The sequence below is a fragment of the Protopterus annectens genome, chromosome 14.part0, assembly GCF_019279795.1.
Source record: "Protopterus annectens isolate FY-2018-M chromosome 14.part0, PAN1.0, whole genome shotgun sequence".
NCBI classification, from domain to species: domain Eukaryota; kingdom Metazoa; phylum Chordata; order Ceratodontiformes; family Protopteridae; genus Protopterus; species Protopterus annectens.
In genome coordinates, this window is record NC_056748.1 from 49,161,959 (window position 1) to 49,178,191 (window position 16,233).

General features: G+C 39.4%; 1 protein-coding gene across 1 annotated transcript in view; it reads right to left on the reverse strand.

Annotated features, from left to right (window-relative positions):
* RUFY2 (RUN and FYVE domain containing 2) overlaps positions 1-16,233 on the reverse strand; it is a 2,497,315-nt gene that overhangs the window by 2,432,167 nt on the left and 48,915 nt on the right. The gene's annotated exons all lie outside the window — the stretch shown is intronic.

Consider the following 16,233-nt stretch of genomic DNA (forward strand, 5'->3'; position numbering starts at 1 on the left):
GTTGGAGCCTATGACTGAGATAAACCACTGGGTGCTCTTCTCCCTCTGAATAAATCTGGATAAGTACAGCCCCCCCACCACATGGTTGAAAGCATCCACTTGCACAACAAATTGTTTGCTGTGATCCTGACTGGCTAACACAGGGGGTCCTCCCAAAGCTTCTTTAAGCTTCTGGAATGCCTGCTCATATGCTTTGGTCCATACTACCTTATCTGGCCTGTTTTTTCTTGTCAGGTCTGTGAGGGGAGCAGCTATGGTGTTACAATTGGGGACAAACTTTCTGTAGTACCCTGCTGTCCCTAAAAATGCCCTCACCTGCTTTTTGGTAACAGGTGCAGGCCATGCCTGAATGTCTTCCACTTTGGCAGGTTCTGGCCTGATCTTACCACTCCCCACTCTGTGTCCCAGGTAGGAGACCTCTGCCATACCCACCTGACATTTACTGGGCTTAATGGTTAACCCTGCCCTCTGTAGTCTGCCCAGCACCTACCTGACATGCTGAAGGTGCTCTTGTCAGGAATGGCTGTAAATGGCAATATCATCTATGTAAGCAAGGGCAAAGCTTCCTGCTCCTGCTAGGATATGATCTACCAGCCTCTGGAAAGTTGCTGGGGCATTTTTCATCCCAAAGGGCATCTTTGTGAACTCATACAAGATAAAAGGAGTCACAAAGACTGACCTCTCTCTAGCACTGGGAGTCAAGGACACCTGCCAGGAACCCTTGGTAAGATCAGTGGTGGGAAGATGCTTAGCCCCACCCAGCTGCTCTAGGACATCATCTGTCCTAGGCATGGGGTAAGCATCTGACTCTGTATTACTATTTAATTTCCTGTAGTCCATACAGAACCTGGTGCTGCCATCCTTCTTTGGCACCAGCACCACTGGGAATGCCCAGAGACTGTTGGACTCTTGAATTACCCCTAATTACAACATTTCCTATATCTCCTCCCTCAGAGTTTGTTTGACTCTCTCAGGCACCCTATAAGGGGCCTGCATAATAGGCCTTTGGGATCCTCTAGTCACCTGGTACTGCAACAGGTGGGCGCACCCTGGTTTTCCAGTGAACATGTCCCCAAACCCCTGTAACACTGCTTGAATTTCTCGAACCTGAGTAGGAGATAGCTGCTGGGACATTGCTACCCCTTCCATTGAAGTGTCAGTCCAAGCCTCACTGAGGAGATCAGTCACCAGATCTCCCTCAAACTCCTCCTGCAGTCCACTGCAAATACTTAGCACAGTGAACTCCTTATCACGCTAAGGTTTCATCATGTTAACATGGTACAATTTGTGCCCCTGCCTCTTGCTTAGCAGTTCTACTATGCAGTTAACATCACTTACCTTTCTTATAACCTTGTAGAGTTCCTCCCAAGCTGCCTGCCACTTGTTGTATCTGACAGGAGTGAGAACCATTACCTACTGCCCTACAGCATACTCTCTAGCTTGAGCATTCCTGTCATACCAGACCTTTTTCTGCTATTGAGCTTCTGTCAGGTTCTCCTGGGCCAAGCCCATGAGTTTCTTGAGTCTTGTCCTGAGGTTTAGGACATATGCCACAACAGACTCCTTGTGGGATTCACACTCACCCTTGCACTCATCTTGAATTAAGTCTAGAGGCCCTCTCACCCTATGCCCATACAGCAACTCAAAGGGTGAAAAACATGTGGATTCCTGAGGAACCTCTCTATAAGCAAACAACAAATGGGGCAACTATTTGTCCCAATCCTCTTAAACTGGTCTGCAAATGCCTGTAGCATGGACTTGAATACAGAGTTTAACCTCTCAACAAGACCATTAGTCTGGGGATGGTAGGGGTGGTCTTTAGGCGCTTCACCTCACAGTACTTCCAAAGACAAGTCAGCAGGTTTGACATGAAATTGGCACCTCTGTCAGTCAGTATTTCTTTTGGTAAACCTACCCTGCTGAAAATCTCTAACAAAGCATTGGCCACCTTTTCTGCCTCAATGGAGGACAACCCCACTGCCTCAGGGTATCTTGTAGCATAATCTACTACCACTAGTATATACTTTTTCCCTGTGGAGCTTGGAGTACTCATACACCCCACAATACCCATAGCTACCCTCTGAAATGGCTCCTCAGTCACAGGCAAAGGCATCAAAGGAACTTTCACCTTGTCTCCTGACTTGCCTACCTTTTGGCATTGCTCACAGGTCCTGCAGTACCCTGTTACATCTCTGGAAATTCCAGGCCAATAGATGTAATGCATAATACGTCTCTTTGTACATTTTATGCCCATATGACTTGCAAAGGGAATATCATGGACTATGGCTATAAGTGCTAGATGGTAGGCTCTAGGCACTACTGACTGCTGTATTCTCTCACCATCTAGCCCACTCTCAGGGGTCCACTCTCTATACAGTAACTCTTTGTCCCAGTGTACAGATTTCCCCTTCCCTTGAGAATCATGTGCCTCACCAGCTACCTGCCTCAGGCCTTTTAATGTAGGGTCTGAGAGCTGAGCCTGTCTCAACTCTCTGTTTGTAACCCTTCCCAGCTCCCCCTTCCACTTGAAGTCTGGTATCCTCTGACAGTGGTGCCTCACTGTCAGCCTGGGTACTACTACTCACCTCTGCCCTTGCAGTCACTCTGTCCAAGGGAACATAAGTACCTATAAGCAGCTGTGACTCACCTTCAGTCTTACTGCTACAGGGTAGCACCCTCCTTGAAGTAACCACCTCACCAGTCCTTGCTGCAAGTATGCTGTCTGACTGGGTCGCCCCAGGCTACCAGACCCACATGCTAGTCTCCAAGCCTGATTGCATGTAACTGCAAGAGCAAATAGTACTGCATTATCTAAATCCTTCCCTATCAGGACACCTGCAGGATGGTAGTTTGGTACCCCTGTTGTCTCAAGACAACTTACTATTGGCATTTTTACCTTCCCACTTACTGGCTCTCCCACATTTTGTTCCCCATCTTGCCTCAGTGGACATCTATATGCTACATGGCCCCACTGGTTGCATTCAGAACATTTAACCCTAGGTGCTGGACATGTACCTGGACTAGTGGCTTCCCCTGCTACTGGCATATTCTGTTGAAGCAGTCTGAGCTACCCACCATGGGTTCCGTTAGACCCAAGAGCAACACTGTGTGTCCCTTTCCTGTACAGGGATGCCCTGCTTGCTAGGTATAGGTCTCCCTTCTTCCCCAACTCATCTGCAGTAGAGCATTGTATATCAGCTAACCAGATCCTCATTTTCTCAGGCAAAGTGCTAAGGGCTTGTCCCCTCACCAAAATGTCTGCCAGCCCTTCAAAAGTGGTGACTTGACATCCACTCACCCACCTATGAAAATAAGTGCTTAGTTCAGCAACATATTCACACACACTTTCATCTGCCTTGCATCTATGCTCACAAAACTTCTTCCTATAAGCTTCAGGTGTTAGCTTAAAAAAATTCTAGCAAACAATTCTTTACAACATTTTAGTTTAAAAAGTCATTGTCAGACAGTTTGGACAAAATATTTACAGCTTTACCATGGAGTAACGGGTCAGGAACTGTACCCAGAGCCTTTGGGCAACATCATACTGTTTGCATGCCCTCTCAAACATATGAATGAAACTATCAAAGTTATCCCCCTCTGTAAACTGTGGAAGAAATTTACTGGCCTTTTGTGCTTCTGGGGTCTGGTTACTCCCTTCCCCATTACCTCCATGACTCTGGTGAAGAGTCAGCATGTCCTTTTCATGTTGCCTCTGCCTCTCTTTCTCCTCAGCTTACAGGCATAGCAGTTTATCATTCTCTTCAGCCTGCAGACATCACAGTTTCTCATTTTCCTCAGTCTCTAGATGCCTCAGTCTCTCTGCTGCCAAAATCTCCAGCACCCTCTCTGTCTAACCAGTGCTTCGTGTCCCTGCCCAAGTAGTTGACACATACATACATACTTTGAGATTTCATTTATATACAAACACACATACACTCCTGGAGAAGGCTGGCACAGGTTCTCCAGCTAGTCTCCCTTCTGCCCAAACGTTACGGTAGTACCACCTGCCACCAACCACCCTTATCAGCTACTATAAAAGCCCTTACCAAAGGGTGTCCAATTCTACTGTGCAATGTTACTGTTATCCAATTGAAAAGTGTAACTGAGACTTGAAGGCTATTTAGGAATGGCCTATACAGTATCACCAAATACATGCAAGTACTCAGCTTAAATTATCTCTACACAAAACAGCCACTGTTAAAAGGTTTAAATATATTTAATAATAAATAATAAGAACACAAGACAATATTTATTAATTCAACACAATGACATCAGACAGTTCAGAAATCACAGGAAATACTTTAAAATAACATTGTAGGACAGTCTGACATAAATATAGAAAACAGCTAAAGTAATCTGGATATATTCCCATCTATGTCTAAGAGAAATGCTAAGATCTAAATAACTGTACTTACAGAGCAAAGCAAGTGCTGGTGAGTTGTCAGTTTCAGAATAAAATACAAAATGCCCAATCTTTCTTTCTGAGATAAATTGATAATATACATTATTATTGAGTCATTTCAGATTACATCATTTTTGCCACCTCTACTTAAGTTCTCAGGCTCACAGAACTTAAAAATTAACATTTCTTTGTGATCTTGCAGCTGCCAGGAAGCCGCAGCAATTAAAGGACACTTTGTACGTAAAACCTAGTAATTCTCTCTGTCTTAGGACAATAGAAAGAATTTCCAGCTGCAGACACCCTGTCTCTGAGATCACACAGTTGTAAAATTCTTTACTTATCAGCTTTCTTCCAGAAGGTTGCACTGTGGTTATATTTTTGAAGCTCAGCACATGACAAAGTGTTCTTACATTTGTCAAACAAGCCTGTGGATCATATTAATATTTACAGTGACATAGAATTATTTACAAAATTCTGTCTAGCTGGGCTGGCAGCCTCTCAGTTTATCACACATCCTACATTGATTAATTACATTATAATGACCATGGAACTCAACATATAATAAAAAATTGGTAATTCCACACATAATATATATTTTTGCTCCCTCAAAAAAAAAAAAAAAAAAAAAAAACTGCTACTCTACTGCATGAATAAATGACCTTCAGGCATAATACTCCAAAAAAGTAGGTAAGGCAATGTCCAACAATTGTCAGTAATACAAAGAAAAATGACAACTGCGTACTGTTTTTTATCCCCATATAAAGCAAATGTGAATGTACTCCTTTAAAAACATGCATGTGACAAAGCATTTTTGGTTAAACCAAACTTGCTAGTAATAACAATACCTGATATAATGCCTGTGCTCTTTAACTGGGTTTGGTTAAGGCGATGTCACATCCCACAGGGAGTGGTTGTATACATGTGTAGCACAGCCCTGCTCATACTTTCTTCATTTGGGTTCTGGCACTTTGAATGATGGCAGCACCTGTGAAGGCACAAGGCCATGCCCCAACTAGTCAGACAAACAGGTCCTAATAATGGTCCACCTTCTTAGTGAGTCATATCTGGATAAGATTGAGGTGTGCACATGTAGTTCAGACTGGAAAAAGAAAAATATCTGGCAGGCAATGTGTGAGCACCTGTTATTCCTTTCTGGGATCCCCCCTCTGGCCAGCAGTGCCTCTACAGGTATGACAACTTGCAAAAGAGTAGGCCTGACTAACTGGCTGAATGGATTGACCAGGTAGATATGATAAGGCCAGAGGTCTACAGTAAGTATTAAAAAATAAACTATAATAAGATTGCATAATTGAAGATATAATATGAAATATGTGTAACTGCAAATATGTAACTGTAATGTCGTTATATACAATGCAAAGGAAAACATAAACGTATCTGTACAGAGAACTGCCCCTTGGATTCATTAACAATTGTCCAGGCTTCACGTGAAGCCTGCACAATGTAAGGATAGCAGTACAATGCACAGCGCTCATTGGATACACATGCTGCTTATCATATTTACATGTTCATAAGCACCTTTTTGTGGCGAGCAAAACTGTTGGCAGCCATGAAAAGGTGAAGGGAAGGCAAGCACACAATGTAAGCAAAACGGCTTGTCTGTAAGCAAACGTATTATACAAACACACACGGACAGCTTATATGAAGTAAGGGCAAGTTGAGTGAAAGAATTAAGATACAGGGGATGTTAAATGGGGGAATGTACACAGACTATAATAGTATTAGTGCAGAAATAAGTAAGAGGGGAGGGTAGACTGAGAAAATGTACTCAGATAATGCAATCAAATGTACTTATGTCACAAAGAAACATATTAAACATAAATACTTCCATACTGATGCAATAATAATTAATGCTGTTCACCGTTCTTGACCCACGCATTTAACTAAAAATGGACATGCTAACAAAGGATGTGAGAGGGACACAAAGCAGCATTGTAACAAAATGGAGTACATATATTAATGTTGACAGCATGCTGAGTTGAGATAACAGCCAGGACAATGGCTACATTAGGGGCCACCTAAATAGACTGCGTTTCTTGACTGTGACAAGTATCTAGAGGAAGTAAATAAGTGATAACCAACAGTGCTGCTATATTCTCCATTTCATCATGTATAAACCAAAAGAAATGAGCCTACAGCTCTTGGCAGCTACATCAGAAAGGGACACATTTTTGCCATTTGTTGTCATTTAGCCATCGTAGAAAAGGGGTATATTACCTCGAAGTATGTATTAAACAAGCATGTGTTGTATACTCATGTACATTCTAAACAGTAATATAATAACACGCAAAATAAACAACTTACAAATGACAACACAGATCTCATGACATTTCTGTAGTTCAAGGTCTCTGTTCTTAAATGGAGCACTTCTAGTACATGATTACAGAGGACAAACTTACATAAATTACAGTGAACACTGCCATAGCAGCATGTAAAAAACACAAACATACTAGAAAGTGTCTTAACACAGTCCCAGTCACACTTTATTGTGATCTTTCATCATGCCGTACAGTAAGAAATGTTATGTAATCCATCATGTCCTATAGAGCTCTATAGTGTGAAGAAAACAACTACAGTCGTACATAAATGTTTGAATAAAGATATGTAATGCAGAGCTTCATTATTTGGAAATTAAGTAATGCCTGGTAACAGTCAAAGACATATTCAACATATGCATCTTGCCAGACTCGAACACATGCCAGGACAGATATGACTGTGTATCAACCTCTGACACCGCAGAACGGGGGTTACTGTCTGTGCAATGATGAACACACTTGAAGGGCTTACAACACATTCCTATTGTAATGGGTATGGATCCCCCACCTTGTGGGATGAGGCCTTAAAAATGTGACCCTCTGACTGTTATCTGACAGACAGATGTTACCAGATTCAAACCCCTACCTGTCATACTATATACTCTACAGAGCTGTGTATTGACTGCATCTACCACAGTACATAATAATGGAGGTTGTCATAAATAACTGAATTTAATGAAATTAATGTATAAAGTAAGTAAGGACATTTAATGATAATCTGTACCACATTACTTTGTCAGAAGGATGACGAGGAGGTAACTGTGTTAATGTTCACACAACTGTGAGCAGTGCAATATCAAACTTTCTTGACCAAGGAAGCTGTTTCTGTTGTTATGTACACACTATCCTAGAACTGAGCCACGCTCTACCTGTGTATAGTATGTATCTAGTTACACAATCTAAAGAACACAGTATTCACCACAAGTGCCACAGCAGAATTCTGAGTTTACAGTGAAAGAGTACACTTATGAAACAACGACATCAGTGTGTTACAAAAATGATATTTGCGTTAAAAGTGGGATAAAGTGCAGAGAGAGCTGTGTCCAAAGTTACTTTATCTCCTGAGGTGGAACTAGATACAGCACATCTGTTGTTGAGGCTTTACTTAGCTAATAGTAGCACTACATACACACAAGTTCACAACTGTCAGATTCAAAACAACTATCTAACTAGTTATACAATCTACAGTATACACTATGAACTGCAAGCACCACAGAAATCTGACTCTTAAGGGGAGAGAGTGCCCTTTTGACAGGATGACCTCTTTGGTGTGTTGCAGAGAAAATGCTTGTGTTAAAGGTGGGATAAAGTACAGTGACAGATGTGGCCAAAATTGGCATCACACATAAAAAAGTTCACCACTGTCAGTTTTGAACCACTTACCCAACTAGTTACACAACATAGAGAAGACAGTGTAAGTTACAAAGTCTGATTTTAATGATGTGAAAATGTACTTTATAAGTATTTGGAACATCAGCTACTGTGTATCACAGGTTTTGGAACAAATGCATATATCTGGACAGGCTGACATAAAAGCACTGTACTTGTCCCATGTAATTACTTACATCTCTGCTAACATCTATATACTATCATTCATGTACATTCCATTACTGTGAGTGACATGTACCTGTTTTACAGTATGGGGTGTCAATGATAATCACAGTTATAAAACAGTAGATTGTCAAGCAAGCATTCATGATGGTTCATACCAGGATGGTTGTATGCAAACAGTAACCATTTATAGAGTCACTGTCAGTTGTCATGGCTCATACTTGCACAATGCGCATTGACAATACAAACATACATTTCCTAAATGTAACATTGCACTCCTGAATAACAGTGATGCATTATGTGTAAAAAAGTTACACAACATTGTAACATAGTTGCAAATGTAATCATTGGAGTGCAGACATACATTAACAGACTGAATTAATTGAGTCAACAACACTCTGAAATCCAGATACCTTTTGTCATTCTCCTATCCAGGACACAATAGATGAGTCTTCGTGGGTTTATTTTATACAAACACATTACTATAGAGGCTTACTGCCTTTAACTTAAGTAACTTATATACAAACTAACAACTGTGATCATGCATGCTCTCTGACTGCTCCTTCAAAATGGCACTAGGAATTGCACATGTATGGATTTATATGTGCACGTACAGCCTCGCATGCTTCTTAAAGATATAGCATGCACACACTTGTGCTCTGAGCTACACCTTTATTTCAAAATTCCATTAACACATGCAGAAGTTGTACAACCATGTCTGAATCTGATGGAATATAGAACAGATATGTGTTATTTTCATGTTTCAGGTGTCACAATTTACACATTTGTCATGACAGTTCTTCACTCCTTATAAGTATGATATAGGTGTATTATGAGACACATGTGAGACCAAGCATGTTACTGCTGGTAGAAACACGGATTATGGAAACAGTATTGAATCAAGGAGGTGTATTTGGTGACACAGAAGTGGGTGGGAAGAGGGGGAGATTTGGAGATAGGGATACACATACAGACATACTAAGATTATCTTAGGGTTCATTTCTGCACATATTTGTGTTGTGCTACTCTTCAGTTTGTCATCATAATTATTCAGGCAAGATCTGTACAAGCCAGTGCTCCCAATAGGAAGCAAATACATTAATGCAGCAGCAGGATAAAGGTGTGTTAATAAAATGTGTAGCCAACACTTACAAAGGAGTCATACAAAACATTCAAGAAGATTCGCATACATCCGGATTCAATACTTTTACTTTCCAAACCAAATCTACAGACTTGAGTATTACCTAATGATACCACACAGGAAGTTCTCTCTGCTGAAATCTGAGAGTAGATTGAAGCAAAGGAAAATTAATGCATTAGTCTTCATTGCACTCATGACAACGTAACATGCGCATTACATCCAGTAGCATATAAAATAGTAAAGTGATGATACACAAGTGGGAACAGACAGAGATATAGAGACAGACAAAGAATGTTATATTTTTCTGGGCCAGTTTTTACCATCTTTGTGGTGTGTTACTGTTATGTTGTTCAAGATAAGTAATCTGATTCAATCAACTGTTTCCAATCTGTAACCAGCAGGGATCAAAAGGTAGAATCATGATTGAGACATAAACAGGCTAATGGTGGGTTCCTAAGATATGTAGACAAAACTTACACACATAATAGTAAAGTAATATAAATAAAACATTAAATATGACTTTCATGTACTTCTGTATTCAAACCCTTGTCACTATGCCAAACGCATTCTACATTAGTGAATTATGTCAACAGACCATGCAGGAAATGTTACCTCACAACCTTAACTTCAATGGTTTGAAGAGGCTCTCACAAAACTATGGGGCAAGGGAGAATGTAGGAATCTATTTTCATCACAGTGATGACAATTTCAGTATTAAACAGGGTGTACATTACCGCCAGCGGTATAATAAGTAATTAAATGCAAAACAGACATGTTACTTTAAGTTATTATGTGTTATGATTTTACACATTTGTCAAGAACCCATGAATTTTTGGACAGCATGCTTGCTAACAATATTTGCAACTGGAACAGCCTATGCGGTGTACATTCAACTGGAACATCCTATGTGGTGTACATTCAACTGGAACATCCTATGCGGTGTACATTCAACTGGAACATCCTATGCTGTGTACATTCAACTGGAACATCTTATGCGGTGCACATTCAACTGGAACATCCTATGCTGTGTACATTCAACTGGAACATCCTATACGGTGTACATTCAACTGGAACATCTTATGCGGTGCACATTCAACTGGAACATCCTATGCTGTGTACATTCAACTTTTCAGCTTGTCCAAGAGAAGATTAGCCTGACTGTATGGAGCTAAGCACAGTAGCACAAAGGGCGCCAAAGTGATGCAGCCAAAGGCAAAAACTCAAAAGATTTTGACAAAAGCTGTAGACTTTCATCTCCCCTAAGTTACATGTTCTGCTTGGGACCAGGTATCACACAAATGTTGAGGAAACAGACCGATGACACAGAAGGGAGAAGAGAAACACACAGAGGGATGTGAAGGCTGGGAGCAAGTACATTATGACAGAAGCAGAATAATGTGACTCAAAACAATATATACGCAACAGTGACACATGAAATAGTCTAATAAAAACAGTCAATAACAGTGTGACATATTTCTGGATAAGAACCCTTGAAAGCTTACAAGTATATAGATCTGAGCATTATCTCAACACAGCACAAATGAATCTCTTGTTCATTACATCCAGCAGGCTAAGCACTGCTAGAGGAACTGTTGCAAAGTAATGTCTTTACTCAGTATTCCTACAGACAGAACAGACTAGTGCAGGCAATGCCAAAAACTCACCAGTTTTTGCCATAGGATGTGAAATCCATTCAACTTCATTAAGCAGTAGTATGTAATGTCAATCTCTATGCAAATGCTGAGGACAAAAAGTGAAGGCTTTTTGATGGGCTATTTCTGGTGCTGTATGTTGTGTATGATTATATTTTTTGACCATATTAAATGTGTGAAAAAAGTTTGATAGGACAATGGTGAAAAAGGGGGACAAGCAGAGGATAGGTCATGGGGGAAAGAATACAGGAATTTTCAGGATGGTGGTGGGATAGCACTATATCTGTCTATCTACCTCTTCACAAAATAAATGTAGAATTGTACATAAAATTTTAGGACTTTGGAGACTCACCACACCAGGGATGGGTGACAACAATAGAATAATGTTGTATAGTCAACTGAACCAAATCAAGTGTGTCAAGATAATACCATAGGCAAAGTGCTATGTATGGAGTTTAAATTTTTTTTTGTGGGACAGGTGCCAATTTATTTATTTATTTATTTGTTTGTTTGTTTGGGGGGTTTGAGAGGGAAGAATGTTGGGTAAGGTGCTTAGGAATGAGAGGGACAGGTAGGTGGGGGTAAGTTGTGTAACAGGCAAAAACATACAGGACATACAGGAGAAAAAGGGATGGTGATGGTTATAGACACAAAAGGTTGGGGGGGGTCATGACTGAGGATAGGTAGAGGACATCAGAGGCACATCCACATCCAGCTTGAGAACAGTGAGAATCTAGTCCTCACCCTCAGAACTGTCATCATAGGTTCATAGGTTCATAGGTGTATACTAGGCTAATGGCCCTGGAGCCTTTACAAGTCTAGCCCATAAAAGTGCCCTGACTATCACTGTCTCCGGTGTCAGTTGCCTGGGTCAGTGCTTGAAGTGACATCGAATTGGCAATATAACACAGGACCTTTTCAAACCCGTGAATTTTAGAACCGAGTTCCCTCTTCATTATGCACTCCACCAGCCCTATCAGCTCTTGATGGGTACCAAAATCACCACCTCCACTACTACTGCTCCCAGAGGTACTACTACACAAGCAGCTAGGGTAGTGGTACCTGACACAGGTGCAGGAGGTAGGGCAGGAGGCAATGCTGACAGGCTGTGACCCAGATGTGCTGGGTGTCTGCTTTGCTTGTGGTGAAGAAGCCACAGTCATCTGTGGAGCTACAGAGGGTTGAATTGCAGTGGTTAGTCTAGCTCCCTGTACTGATGGTCAGTTTGTTTTCAGCAGCAATAAAATGTGTATATATATATATATATATATATATATATTATATATATATATATATATATATATATATATATATATATATATATATATATATATATATATATATATATATATATATATATATACACATATATATATATGAGTCTGCTTTGATTCACTGAAAATTGATTTCACTGAATTTCAAAACACTCACACTAAATCACTGAAAGCTCAAATCACTGAAAACTCATTTCACTGAATCACATTTCACTGAATGTAAGTACTGTTGGGCAAATAAAACGTATATGTCCTTTCCCCCACTGTAGTGCGATCCTGGAATTAGTATATATAGTTAGGGGGGGTGGGGGGCACAACCCTCCCCACATTGGGCGGTGTAGGGGGCTTCTTAGTTTTTATATTTATGAATCTCATTTCACTGAAAGATAACAATATAAAACCAAAAGTTGGCCCCCCACCTACCCGTACCCTTACCTAAATTAAAATTTTAATTTTCACTTTTTTCCTTAGAAATTGAACCACGTTTGTGCACTGCAAAGGAGAGCATAAACGCAAAAGGCATTCTAAAAAAAAAGGGAAAACATTGAGAGGAAAATTAAATCAATCAAATGGTATATCTAGCAATGGCCAGAGCAAGATTTGTATTACAGTGACACATTCATCATTCTCACATCTTCTTACCACAGCAGAACTTTAATTTCTGGTGCACATAATCAGGACTTTAGGCAATGCCAAATAATGGCAAAGGGGACAGAAAACAGCATTTTCTTCACTGAGTACTATCCAGAGTACTGACGGCCACCCACCAGCACCAGGGTCCTTTGTGCTACAGAAGGCAGCCCAAATAAAATTTTTCACTTTTTACCTTAGGAAGTACACCATGTTTGAGTGCTACCAAGTGGCACACAAATGTAAAAGGCTTTATAAAAAAAAGAACTTTACCTTGTATTTCAGAGTAACACATATGAAGCAAGGAAAACTACAATTGTAGAATTATCATGAAATATTAATCTGTTTCACATCTGCTTGCAACATCACAAGTAGTATTTAGGTAACACATCATCAGGATTTCATGTAATGGCAATTGTTCTGAAAGGGGACACACAGAGAATAACAGGAGGTCATTCTTGCAACAGTACATACAATTACTGATAACAACAAAGTTTACAATATATTGTATAACTGTCATGATGAACACTTGAGCGATACATATACATTTTCCAGCATATCTGACACATACACATTACTCATGTTACTACTTTTGTGTTAGCACACTCTATAAAATGTCATACTTCACAACATCCATAGCACATATTGTTATTAATCATAAGAAGAGATGAGTTTACAATAACATCACCTTTGTAATATCAGTTCACATTGACTGCAGTAAGATTTTTATCATGCATTACAGACTTTAGCCTTTTTATTTCATATACAACATTGGTTATCAATATTTATTCTGAATTTAGTCATAACAAATATCTGCAAACTGGATTTGGTCCCTGCATTTTGTGGCCTCTTTCTCTAAGCTCACTTCACTAACACCTGCTGTGCCACAGAGGTAGTTAGCTAACAAGTGAAATTTATTCACTGAGTACTATTCAGAGTGCTGACAGCTGTTCACCTGTGCCAGGCTCATTTGTGCTACAGAAGGCAGTCTAAATTCATTTTTTCACTTCTTTTCTTAGGAAGAAAACTGTTCTTCATTGCTAGGGACCACTGTCAGCCAAGAGTGAGCAATGCCAAATGACACGCAAATGATGAAGGGAGAAAAGATTATTTAAATAAAGGAAATATTATGAAACAAGTAGATAAAATGTAGATTGCTGATGTTTTATCAACTTTGTTGTCTTGCAGCATGATCATTTACTCCTTAAACATCAGTATATTCAGACAAACAGCATCCTTGCTGGATTTGAAACCTATGACAGAAGGGTATTCACAACACACACACTTGGGATTATTATTATCAGTATTTGCCACACACACACACACACACACATATATATATATATATATATATATATATATATATATATATATATATATACACAGACACACACACACACACACACACACACACACATATATATATATATATATATACACATACACACACACAGACACACACACACACACACACACACACATATATATATATATATATATATATATATATATATATATATATATATATATATATATATGCACTGTGAGGAACAAAGAGTAGGCTACATTACTGAAGATGTGACATAGTATCAATTGATGGTAAGGTACAAAAGAAGCATGTTCTGAAAGTTGTTCTTTGTAATTTGTACATAGATGTGTGAATGACTGGTATACCAGCAAAGGTTAAGCTAATCTTTCCTTAAAAATATCTAATAAAATTGTGCAACACTGCAGCTCTTCTCTTCTCTTTCTTTTGAGAGCCTCATTACCTTATCTATGCTTCTCTAAAAAGACTGCTATGTGATTTGCATTGTTTTTGATATCTTTTTCAATGAGTACTGTACTTCCTTACAATTGTAGACAAATTTTACTCAGAGGTACAAAGTGTGGTCATAAACAATTCATACAAATGTTAGGAATGTTGCCGTCTGAAGTCAATGTACTCACAGACTATCTTGAAAGTCTCTTCTCCCTGACACACCCTTGGTAAGTGTACATCAAAGAGGAGTGACTGTGAAACCCTGATTGTTCCTGCAGTCAGACTAATCATTTACAAATGCAAGCCCTTAGCAGATAACACTTTCAGTGCTCATCTTTGCACTTCACAGGAGGCGTGCACACAATTGTGTTGGTCCTTGCATCATGTTTATTTGCTATGCACTTAGTGCAGCTTGTGAAATTCAGGAATGCTAATGAGTTCACACCTCATTTGCATGTTCATAGTGCTCAGATGGCTAAATCTGCACTATATAAAGATAATTGTATAGGTAAGGTACTTGTATCATGGTTGGGGAGACTGTTTGCATCCAGAGACCTTGATGCTGATATTTGCTTTCAAAACTTGTTTCTAGTTTAACAACTGACTTTCTACAAAGCTATGTTGCTGGTTTGTTTGTTTTTTTTTGTTTTTGTTTTTTTTTTAACTTGATGAATTTTTAACCTTACTGATGAGCTGCATTTTGCAATACACCATATGGTTTGCTGTCTACATTTTTCTCTCTAGCTGTTCTTATATCCATGTATATCAGTTGTTTCTTCACCATTAAAATGTTTCTAAAGAATATTACCTGATATTTCATAGAAAGTTTTATCTGGGAAGCTGACTAGTTAATACAGAAGAGTGTTAGCAAAGTCAGGGGATATTCCATTATTAGCCCACAAAATTGCATTAAGCCTGTGATGTATACTTGGCTGCCCTCCATAGAAGTGGATATCCCACAAAAGCTTTAGCCATTTTTCCCTGAAAGGCATAGATTATTTTTTGCTAATGCTACAATGTACTACAGAAATACACAAATGTTTGTCCTCCTGACATACTTTTAGCAAATGTTTTCATTTCCTTTCTTTGCTTGCTGAGCGGAATCTGTATTAATTTGTGTGCACTAATTTGGAGCCTTAGTTTTACATTTATTTTGTGCACGATGGATGGATACATTCATAGATGTTTGTTTTGTTAACAATCATTTTAAGTTACTTATGTATTTATTTCCTTTTATGTTTACTGTCATACAGGGGTACAGTGCCCAAGACATCTTCATCCCTTAAACCACCTACAGTGACACTAAGAATGATGTGACCATTCAGGTATTACATTGCCATGAGTCATTCATCTTAGACAAAGGCAGGGGTGACATGTCCTCTTGTGTCTGAGAGTAGGTGGTCAATGATGTAAATGCAGCAGGAGGTCATGGACATGCATATTCAACAATAAAACATAGGGCAAATGATAGGATCTCACAGATTAAACATG